Source organism: Vigna radiata, unplaced genomic scaffold (genome assembly GCF_000741045.1).
Source record: "Vigna radiata var. radiata cultivar VC1973A unplaced genomic scaffold, Vradiata_ver6 scaffold_179, whole genome shotgun sequence".
Lineage (NCBI taxonomy): Eukaryota > Viridiplantae > Streptophyta > Magnoliopsida > Fabales > Fabaceae > Vigna > Vigna radiata.
In genome coordinates, this window is record NW_014542553.1 from 380,187 (window position 1) to 392,858 (window position 12,672).

General features: G+C 30.9%; 1 long non-coding RNA gene across 1 annotated transcript; it reads right to left on the reverse strand.

Moving 5' to 3' along the window:
* Positions 1-3,125: 3,125 nt before the first annotated feature.
* On the reverse strand, positions 3,126-5,540 carry LOC106780313. The gene is made up of 2 exons (XR_001377251.2): positions 3,545-5,540; positions 3,126-3,403 (listed from the first exon to the last, which is right to left on the reverse strand). It is a non-coding gene; the product is annotated as an uncharacterized LOC106780313 (long non-coding RNA).
* Between the last annotated feature and the right edge of the window lie 7,132 nt (positions 5,541-12,672).

Here is a 12,672-nt window from a genome sequence, read left to right on the forward strand (position 1 = left end):
ACCATTCGACAAGGTTCTTGGTGCAGCTTGGTCGCACAAGTTGAGTTAGTGCAAGAGGCACAATATTCCTAACACTTTGCTTCAGGCACATAGCCACACTTTTGTCATAAAGGGTCCTCAACTCTTTGTCACACTTTTTTTGAATTTATTCCATTTATCTTTGTAAGTTTCTCATCATCTTTATCGGATTAGGTTGGTTGTCCGCTTTTTTCACAACTACATTGTTTGTCATGTTCCTTATAGTCACCATGGGATTAAAAAGCTATTCTTATATTTGTCAAACACCAGTCGGGGAATACCTACCAAAGGGTCTCCAGTGCCAAGGTCAGATTGTAAGGGCAATATGTACTTAGTGTGTAACCCACCTCCTTACTTCAAACCACTGATGGAGTTTTGATTAAAGTTGGTCTAATTGCATCCCAAACATGGTTAATCATGATTTAATATTTAAGTAGGATGGTTTTTTATGTTAATATGCTTCAACTCGACTAATTGATCTCTATAGTGTTTAGACCATCAGTCTAATAGGTTGACTGTTTGACTAATAGTTGACCGGACAAATATACTATGGAACCTCTACATGAATTAAATGTGTCAATGCTAAAAACTTCCTAAACAAGGAAGCATAAAAGTAAATTATTGACTAAAATATTAAAAATTAGGATAATTAATAAATACTAAATGCAGGTAAGAGAGTTGACTTGGAGATTTAGACACGAATAGAAGGAACAATAAAACATAATAATAAACTAAAGGAGTTCTGACTTTCTTAAGAATAAAAGAGAGTTTTTTGTTAAGAGTTATTCAAACTAGTCCCTCTTGTCCCATTATTAACTTATACGACTTGCAAATTATGTGGGATAAGCCTAAATAGGTTAATGATTTATAATAATATGTCTATCTTGTACATTTTTTAATAGGCTAGCTAGTTGGTTCACATGACTTGTTTGTGTAACCTATTATATTATAAAAAGAAAAATTATTTAAATCTACTTGATATAGCAAAAATTTGTTTATAAGTTCAATTTAGTCATTTAATTTACTTAATTTAAGTGAAAATGCACTCGTATTTCTCTTTTTAATTATGGCTTAAAGTTCTTTTTAAAGAAATAGAAAATGTAACCATTTTTTTATTTATTAAAATATTTACAAGAAATATAAATAACAAAAAAAAATAGCTAGCATTGTCTCAAAAATTTGAAAATAATAATTAAATAAAAGTAAAAATCTTTTGAATGGAAATAACTACCAAAAAGAATAATAAAAAAATCTGCGAACATTGTTATCTACGGATAAAATCGTTATTATCCGCAGATAGCGGGTGACAGATATTTCAATATCCACTTCTAAACAAGTTGAGTGCGGATATTATACTTTTCGACTCACAAGTACTTCTTACCTACAAAAAATAATAATACTGATTTAATTTATATTTTTTAATTCAATCCCGTGTGTGAAAAATTTACAGAAGTGATAATTACAATTAAAAGCAAGATTAAGTATTTATGACAGAAAAAGTTAGGCAGTAGGAAAAAAAAATCAGATTTAGGATTCATTTTACAAAAAAATAGATAAACAACATTGCATTAATAACATATCAAAACCAGGAAAAAATTGAGAAAAAAAAAGAAAAGTGAATGTTACATTTAATTTATTGTAAAAAAAAAAATCCAATATAAGAGCATACACGATTTGGTCTGTGTGGTCACATGCTTAGGAAATGAGAAAAACATAAATCGGCAGAATTTAAATTGAATCAAAAAAGACCGACGACTTCATCCACGTAGTACTAACGTGTCATCCACTTTCTAAATTATCTAAACAGTATCGAACTATATATATATAACTCTTGTAATACTCAAACATTCACTGTCTCACCTCAAAAAAACCTAACATATATGCCACATTTTGAATTCTTCTGCAAAATAAATAAATAAATAAACAACGATAAGTGTTGTTTGTCTGCAAAGAGGTGATTCCGCATCTCTGATGAGGGATTGCCTGCTAACTTTGGGTCCCTTAGCAAGTCCAGGACACCATGGTAGTATTGTTGAAAAGAAGACTCGTTTGTTTTCTTTCTGCATTTGAATCTATCGAGGTTGTTTTTTCTCTGTCTAGAATATCATCAACTAAAGAGTTAATAACTAATTTCTCGAGGTATTCGGAAGTATTTAAGGAATTGATGACAAATGAAATACAAGAGTCTGACTATAAAAGACAAAGTTATATATGTCAATGGTATCATATCATGGTGATCCTATAAGATTTCTGTAGCGATTTTGCATTGATTGATTAGTACACCAGCAGCACTAAGGAGTTAAAAAATGGTTGTTAGCACATTGAGGGAGGTAGCAATGGCACATGTTTGTTTCCAAGTTAGAGGGATGAATGGCTCCAATGGGAAGAAAAAGGGACATCGAAAGTCGCCTCTGGATCCCACTAGAGTGTGTCAAAGGGGTCTAATTCTGCTATACCCTACACCTGTGGGGCAATCCCTTCATTAGATAGTACACCTAATTAATCTATGTGTATATATATATATATATATATATGCATGGAAAGACTACGAGGTCCTCAACTTCCTATCCAAATAGTACAAACACACCAAAAAGTTCTTGGGCTTACATAATTTTATTCGCTCTCCAATTATTCGTGGAAAAGTTATCTGTGACCATAAAAGCTAGCTGTATGGGAATTCAACAAGCATGACCCAGCAACCAGTTTTCTCTTTCTCCCTCTCAACCATATCATGCATGGGAAAACACAAAGCAAACCCCCCAGGGCTTCAACTTTATGCTACTTTCCAAAAGGTCAAAAAGTTCCAATTTCCCAAAAGCAATTCTTTATCAGACACCATTCACATATACATAAAGTGGAATTGCAATCAATCCCTTTAATCACAATCACCAAAACATTAAACATTAAGATCAAGCTCAATTTCTCACAACTTTTTATGCTTCACAATTCTGTGTGTACACACAAAAAACAAACAAAGGTACAGAGTGAGATCATGCATAGTCAAAAAGAACGCCTTTTACCCGAATGAATTTTTGAAAAAAAAAAGGACAATATATTCCAAGCATAGTATGGTGTTTTGTATTTTATGACAATTCACGAGGTCATAATTTCAAATCAAAAATGAAAATTCAAATGATATTAATTCTAGCAAGAGACTTTGGTTGGATACATGAGTTGCGTTGAAAATAATAAAGTGTTCACATTTGCGTGCAAGTATGAATATATGAACAACAATGGTGACAAAGAAAAGTAGTGCTGTATGAGCTTTGAGCACTGTGATTATGTCATTCGTGTTCCCCAATGCCCCTCGCTATGTGCAGACTCTTTTTGTCTTCTATTCTGAATCAAGCTTATATAATATGATGCTGTAGTGTCTTCCAAATCCCTGAGCACATGAAGAAAACAAGGCAGGAAAAAAAATGTTAAACAAAAGAGACCCGATAAAATTCCTTTATTAGTAATTAAATAATCATTGATTCCCATCTTTGCAAATTATTAAGCATATAATAACAAAACAAAAGCTTACTCGGTAACACTGCAATGATGCCTTCTGGGACAATGTACAGTTGCTCAAACACTGACCTGTATAATATATCTTTGCTTCCTAACAAAGCATTCACTTTCTTTTTCTGCTTCTGTGATTAGAGGGAGGGCTAAAATGCACAATTGTAATGCTTATCATACTCATGATCAAGATTCATTATCCTTAATAAACAAATTAATTACCTTTTCCACGAAGAACTGTAACTATTAATGATGGGAGGTTCGTTTTGTCTTTGCTTCTTCTCTGCCAACATCAAAACTAGACCGATACAAAAGGAGCAATCTTGCACATTGTTTGTTTCTTTGATTGTGCAGGAAATTAGGGTTTCAGCTATCAAATGAGATATATTAAAAAGACGGAAAATTTAAAGTTGCCCATTGAAAAACTCACAAGGTTCAGCAGCACAGACAAGAAAATACAGCCATACTTCAAAAAGCTTCTTCTATTCTGTACTGGTGGTGCTCAGATCTACTCATTTTTAATTACAAAGCAAACAGAGAAAAGTGTGTAGATCTGAGCGTGTGACATTACAGAATCCATAGAAGGAAGGTAAATGCTACCCACAATAACAAGAAAAAGATTCAAGGATCTGTAGCTTAGTATCGAACATAGATGAAAAAAAAAATCACATGATTGATAAATGTTTAATAGACAGAAGCAGAAGACTCCAATAAAGAGAGTGGGCGGAGTCTACAAGGCTCTTGAATCATATGCATGCCAGTAACACATGGCACATTTAACCAAATTAGGCCTCGATTTGACCACACGGTTTTACAATGGTGAAATGACTAATAATCATAATAATACTGGTAAAAGGGGTCACCTATTTGCTTCTTCATCAAAGACTCCAGGGCCAGCTAAGTGATGGAGATTGGAGACAGAACATAGGCCATGAAACCCTAAAGAGAGGGTGAGAGAGGAATCAGGTAGAGAGAGAAAGAAAAAAAATGGAAAAAGAAGGGTGGGAGGAGGGACTTGAAAAAGAGGAGAATGTCTAACTGAGTTTCAAAGTTGGCCAGATCTGAGAAAACATGGCAGAGACAGACAGATCGGATACTGGAAAACATAATTGGGAGAAGATCTAGCTAATGATGAAGATGAAAGAAAAAAAAGGTAGTTACGCCCTGACAACAAAAACACCATCATAACTTGATCAGAGAAAAAGAAAGAAACGAAAAGGAGGTAATGATGAAAACCTTTTGCCAAGTGAAAACCAGGTCAAAATGCTTCATCATTACACCAATCTGCAAACTACCACCATCTTTAATTCATCCAAGAACCCAACCCCACGACTAAGATCTACCTATATTTAAGAAAAAAACAAAACTTTTACACTAATCCACAGTTCCAAAAAAACATAGAGGAGAAACCAAGCAAACCTATAAAGCATTTCATCAACGCAGATGCTACAAACACATGTTATATGTGACTATATCGCCACGGCTCGATCTCCACGAAATAATACCATTTGAGAAACAGCAGTTTGTGAAGGAAAGGAAATCCACATATTTGTAGCTCTCAGTCGATTTTGGGCGGAAAATCAAATTGGAAGCATATAATTGGGGGGAATGAAGCCTGGTCCGACAACACTATACATTCCTTGAGCACAAGCATAGCACTCTACAAAGAGAGGGATGCAGATACACAAGATGAAGATGAAGGGTCCTCGAGCCAGACAACATTCCCCTCAAAAGACAAAGCTTCCCAAAAATGGCCCTTCTTCTTGAACAGCTAAGAGGGAGAGAAAGAGAGAGAAAGAGAAAAGCTTTTGTTTTCATGGTTCACTCTCTTCTCACTGTGTCCCCCATGAGTTTCGGCTATCTTCAAGGGGGGTATAAGAGAGAGAGAGAGAGAGAGAGAGAGAAAGAGAAAGAAGACAGTGTGTGGTTGTGATGATGAATGGGTGAATGAGAATGATATGAGAAGGAAGAGAAGGGGTTATAACAAGAGTAAAAATAAAGGAGGAGAAGAAAGGCAACGTCAAAAAAGACAAAGAATTGGTGCAGGTATACCCTACCAGCTGCCTTCTCACTTCCAGAAATGACCACGACCCCATGCACCCTTCTTAATTTCCAAAATTACTACTTTCTAATATTAATTCCAATTTTTATTGTGTGAAGTCATCTATATCCACCGTTGGATATGCCACGTGATGTGCTATGTTATGTTATGTCCTGCTACACCCATTGACTGTACCTATAGTACTACACTGACCTTGCACAAAACCGAGACCGACCATCTGATTTTGTGAAATTGAGCGTGATGTGGATGATGGTGTCATCCAGAGAGGAGGATCTACGTGCACCCTCACATCCTAGCTTTGCATTCAATTCAATGTTTTCAGATATAAACTAAAATACTAATCACAGACACAGACATTGATTGTGGACCGTAGGATTTTGAGAAAACCAAGGTGCCAATTCAGTCAGCGAATGAACATCCAGTGAGAGATTTGTATAAAGTGATAGAGGGGTTATAAATTCTCTTTATTAGGTCAATCAACCGTTAAATGTATTTCATAAATGTAGCAAGATGTTTTTTTTTTCAACGTTAAAGTCACCCATAAATTAAAACTCTTTTCTTTTGACTTTGTCAATTGTTTTTGTCACACACAACCACACGGAAAACATTAAATTATTATTATTATTAATGGTGTAATTTTTTTATATTAATGTATTGTTAAAGTACTGTGGTTTTTATCAAAATTACTTTTGAAATATATTTAAAGTAATTTTTAATCAATGAGAGCCTAAACAAAGAAAATTTGAAAATTTGAATTTAAATAAAAAAGAAAAGATGGATAATTAATTATACATGTAGCATAAAAAAAATTCTTTAAAAGAGAGATTTATACCTGATTCTTATATTCAAATACTTTTAAATTTCCTTAATGTATATTTTAATAAATCTGTAACTTCGGCTATGTATATATAAAACATGCAACATTATTCAGTATAGTTAAAAAGATCAAATCTGTAAACAAAAGAAAGACTTGATTAGTGAAATTGAAGTTTTTAATATCATTTTTTCTCATTTAGAAATTTAATTTTCGACAAACAAATAACTGAAATCAGTACTATGATTATAATTATAGTAAAAAGACCAATACAAGAATGTGGATTCACTATTTAGGTCAATCACCCTTCAGAATTACATAAATTTGATAGTCTACTTATATACAAACACAGTTCTACTTTATTTAAAAATACATAAAACACAATAAAATATTCTAAAGACCATTGTCATTTTTTAATTGAAATGAAAAATTATAATTATAATTGTTTACTTTATTGAAAATACTTATTTTGTGAGTGTTTTACTGAAAATACTTATTTTTAGTGGTGTTATACATAAGAGTAACATTTATGAATGTAAATGATGGGTGAAATAATGAAGTGAAGAGGAAAAAGGTTAAAAGAAGAGTAGCAACTAACAAGTGAGTCAGAGGGTGGTTGGGTTAAGAGATGCCCGATAATAGGAAACCCTATTTATTATAATTATTTTTAATTTTAAAAAGTAAATAAAAAATAAAAGAGCTGATAAATAAAATAAAAAAGGGGTAGGGTCGTCCTCGTAGGGCGTGTAAGTTTGAAGCAGAGAGAGGCGAGGAATTCGAGGGTTACCGACGACAGAAGGGGTCCACTTCGTTGCATTTCCCTTTTACCCCTTCCCAATTCCTCGCCGACTTTTCCGTTTTCCTTACTTTTAACCTAAATTAATTAATTAATTGTTTAATCAATTATAAATATATAAATAAATATACATAACTTCATATCATCACATGACATTTTTCAAACAACCAACTTAATTTTAAGGTTTGTTCTTTTTTTTTTTTTTTTTCACTTCTAGACTTATTTAAGATTTCAGTTTTTAATAAATTTATGTATTTCTTTTATATTTTAAATTAATTTTTTGTTATTGTTATTATTTGTAATCTTACTTGTTTTTAGATATTGAGGAATGTGCAGTTTTATAATTAATATAAAATATTAGTAAATTAATAAAAATATTAATAAATTTTATTATTATAATTAAAAAGGTGTTAGAAATAATAAAAATACAATTATATAATCAATATATAATCAATTGCAAGGTATAGAATTTTTTAATAGTTAATATAATAAAAAAATAAAAACTAAATTAAGAATACTATTATTCTTTATTGTAATTATAACAACTATATCAGTAGGACTGAAGTGGTTGAGATTTGTTTATTTGTTTTTCCAAAAAATACAATTATTTTGTGCTTCAAAAAGGATAAATAAAAATATAAGGGAAAAAAGTGTGAAATAAAATATTTGGCACGATAGTATTTTTATAATTTACATATTTTAATTTTTTAAATCTTTAAGATTATGTATAAATTAAAATAATTATGTTGATACTTTAATTCATTAAACTTGTTAACAACTATACAAGTATATGTTGAAACTCAAACAATTGAACTTTGAGATGGAAGAGTAACTACTAGTGCATTTTTTTTTAAAAGTAACAATTGAACTTTGAGATGGAAGAGTATCTTTGAGAAAAAGTTATAACAAATTTATTATTCAAATATAAATTTCTTAACGATATCAATGTTAAACGTTATGCGAATTAGAACTTATCAAATAATAAACTATACTCTTCAACCAAAAATATTTCAAACGAATGTTTGACATATTCTTCTTATGACTTGTATGATAGAGTACATAAATTGTATACATGGTATCATATCAATTGTTTATAATTAGTTTATAAACCTTTATTAGTAATACTCGAACATATAAATTTAGTAAAGGTAGTTTTACATTACTTTTTCCATTTTTTTATGTTTTAATATAAACAACAACTTAAATGTTTTTGAATAACAAATATCTTTATTTTACTCATTTATTATTTTATTAACAATAAGAATATCTCAAAGTAAAAATGATATCTCTTCTATTTACTTTTGACATCAAGTAATTTATAGATAGTTACTTTTGCAAGTTTCCTTACTTCATGTATGACATGAATTTTTTTAATTGAGTAAAATTCGAAAAAAGAAATACAAAAATTATTTCAAGACGTTTCTATTTAAATTATTTTTGAAAATCAGAAACGTTTATTAGTTGTCAGTCGTAATACTAATAAAAAAAAACTGAGTTAAGCAAAGTGGTGTGATGGTTGAAATAATTTTGGTAAAGCAATAAGAGAAATGAGATGAATTTGGTTTAATAAATAAATAAAGAATTCATATAAGGGAGGGAGTTAGGTCCGTGGTTTGATGATTCACATGCAAAGTCAACACAAAACAATGTCGTTTTCTAAGTGAAGTGATTCATAAAGTTGTGCTTCATCACTTCTTTGTAGCTTGGTCGGCTATTTTACATGTCACTGCTCTACTTTCTGTTTTCTTTCTGTTTTCTTTTCCTTTACTTTCCTTATTCCGTGCTTCAAATTTCCAACATTCACCTCTTTCAACATGCATTTTCTCGTCACTCTCAAAAACCTTCCAACTATGGTTTTTCTGTAATTTTTCCACTCTTTTTCTGTACATCTCCCCATGCATAATTATCCTTTGATTAGGTTTCGGTAATTAGATTTTTTTTTATTTAATTTGCAATTACACCACGTGTTGTGCTTGGTAGACAAATACATCTTAATCATAATGGAAAATGTCATTTAATTTATGGGACCGGCAAGCTCTAACCAAAGTCAATGCAGATCATATGTGAATGATTTCCCAATAAAAAAGGCTTTAGTTAAACCTAACTAACTGTTGCTGATTAAGCTATACAAACATTGAAAAATAACACGATAAGAGGAAAAGACTAATGATATTAAAGCAGAGTTATGAAAATTGAAAATTAAAATTACGTGGAGGTATATGTTTGCTAGTAATAATATGGACAAAAGAAAAAAAGTAATAAATTTGGAATATTGAGGTTATATATATAAGAACAAGAGAAGGGTGGCGGAATCCAATGGTAACCCTAATTCGAAATTAGTTAGTGAAATGAATGAGGTATTGCATCTACTTTATACAAAGTAAGGTAGGAAAATGCATAGTAGTACCCCCCACACCTCACCCACCCCCACCATCCAACAAGACAACAAACAAGAAACCAAAACCATCGTGCATGCACTTATTGGTAGTATAAACATTGTCAGAAAAAAAGATTCTTAATTTTTATTTAGTCAATGTAAATTTCGTTTCAGTAATAATAAATTACAACTTCATCTTCAATACCATGAAAACATGCGAAGAATAAAATGTTATTGTACTTAATATGAGATTTTGGTGGAAGGGTTGTTTTGTTTGAAAGCAATGGAATTGAAAGCATTGGGACGTTTTATCCATAACGGGAGAGAGTGCCCGTAAGAAGTGCTGCTGCTGGTGAAAGAAATTTAATTTAAAATATATAGAAATATAGAAAATTAGTGTGGTAAGGTACACATCAGAGTGACAAACGGAGAGGACGATACTGGCTCCAGATTTCAACGCTTTTTACAGCCTTGAATATTGTGTTGTGTATCAGATTCAGATTCACACAGCGAAAGAAAGCGAAAGTGGGAAAGAAACAACACGTAAATGTCAAATCCCTGCATCTACAACCCAGCCTGTCCACTTTTATTTATTTATTTATTTAATTAATAGAATTTTTTTTTTTCTTTTTTGAATTAAATATGACCAAACTGTGTCATTGTTGAGGTACTTATTTATTGGCATTTGGCACGACACATTGTTTAGGTTTTTTACTTTCCCCTTCCCAATTTTAAAACAATATCGTTTTCCATTGTCCTCAAACATTTGGTTCCTTTCTTTCGATTTCAAAAACCACCTCGGAATACATTCATTCTCATCCACATGCCTTGTTTTGTTCTTCACGTGCCTTGTAGGGTTTTTGTGTTTTGTAATTATCGACGTGTTTTTCTTTATAGAGAAATCGAAAAGTGATCAAGAGAGGAGTGGTTGTGTTGTGTGAAGGAAGAAAAAGGCTTTTGTTTTCAAGTCAATTTTTTGGAGAAAGAAAGAGAGAGAGAGCATAGCAGTCACTCTATTCTAAAATTCTAACAGTCTGCGAACTAAAAACAAACGTACAAAGCTTAAAAGCAAAGCTGGCTTACATGGGTACTGAGCAGTGCCATTCGTGTCAGGTCTTATTTAATGAAAATATTTTTTATTTTCTGTAATTTTTTCTCCACATTTTTTAAACAGTGATGACAGCAGTCAACAATTCCTTTTTTTTTTTATTATGTAAAAGAAAACAACATATTTTAGAAAAAGTTATTAAATACTTATCATAAATTATTTGCATCTTGATAATCTGATGTGGGTCTGATTGACAAACTTTACTTTATGTTTGACATTTAGAAAGAGAGAAACGATAAAAAGAAGAATACGAAAAGAATGGTATTGATCAACATCATCTCCACTTTAAGCATCATACAAAGCTTTTAGGTTAACTTATATATAAATCTACGTCAAAGAAATATCAGAAAAAAAAAATTTAAAAATGTTATAAAAGATCGAAATTGCATTTGTTAGCTATGGTACTTATTTTTACAAAAGGGAAAGTTTAAACAGGCTAAGTCAAACATGTGAGACATAGACATTTTTACACTATCATATATTATAATTATACTTCTTTCAGTTTTCTCTCTTTCCGAGTGTCAATTATAACCCTTAGACGTCTATGGATGGTTTTTCTACTTGATGATGTGAGAAATAAACATTATAAATTTTAGTCACACAATAATATCACTAACTTATTTTTATCTTAACCATTATTATATTAGATTTATAATTCACTCTTCTTAGAGTAATTCACTAGGACTAAGCTTTCAGATTTTATAATTCACTCTTCTTACATCAAAAACCTCTCAAATTTTTATCAGTCTTTCATTAAACCATTCTCCCTTTTAAACTTCATACAATTTTTTGTCACTAATTTCTAGGTAGTCATCCAAACATCTATAAACTCTACTAAAAAAGTCTCTTTTTTCTTGGAATTTTTTCTTTAAGTCTCTAATAAATTTTTTTAGTAATCTTAATCATTATTATTTTTTTCCTTTATACTTATGTGACAACATGATAATGTAACGATGAAATTGATAGTCTAGTAAGTTGGCATGTTATCCGAGTGCTTGACATACACTTACATATAATTTTGATAGCAAACTATACTTTTAATTCTTCATCTATTTATATCAATTGCTAACATCATGTTTGGTAATGAATGACTAAAACATGGTTAGAAAAATGTCATATGCATCAGAAAAGTTCAAAACAAAATAGACTATAAGTTCTAATAGAAGTTATTTCAGTTATAATACTTAAGATAAGAGATAAAACATAAGTTATTTTTAATTAGTTTTTGAAAATATCGTGTCGACTCAATTTATAATATATAAATTGATATAAACTTTACTTTTTTTAATTGATTTTGTAAAGTTAAATTAATTTTAAAACTCACTTTTTTTTTATTAAAATTATACAAAACCCCCCCATCACTTCTTAGTTTTTCTACCACATTAATCCATTCGAAATATTGGTTACAGAAAATGGTTCGAGGTTTGTGAATATAATCATAACATCAAAATTCGAAGAACTGGTGCAGACTGTTTAAAATTTGTCACTGCTAGCATACCTAAGTCATTTCATCTTTAAGTTAAGCACTTTTATGAAAAAATGGATTCCTCCTTAATACTACAATCGAAGCCAAGTTGAATCCTTGAATATATAGTGCTTTCTGTTGGGTCTATCAACAAGGAGTTCATCGGGAAGACACAATACTAATAAGGTTAATCGGAAAGACATAATACTAATGAGATATGAGTCTAATCATATAAAGAATTGACACCACTCTCTACCCAAAACCTTAACACAATAGATTAATGAGTTTTTCATCTTTATATAATGCTCTATTTTCTCATTTTTATCCAATGTAGGACTTGGATTCACATTTGCATTTTCAACACATTCCTTTTCCAAATATTCTTTATTAGGGCATTTATTTGTGCAGAAAAACGTGTTAGAGCTGTGGATTGTTTATGAGAAAGAAACAATAAGATTTGATCATGTTTTAGGAGCATGTTTTGCAGATACTGGTCACTGGTCTTTCAAACGTGTGTTAGTAGAAGTC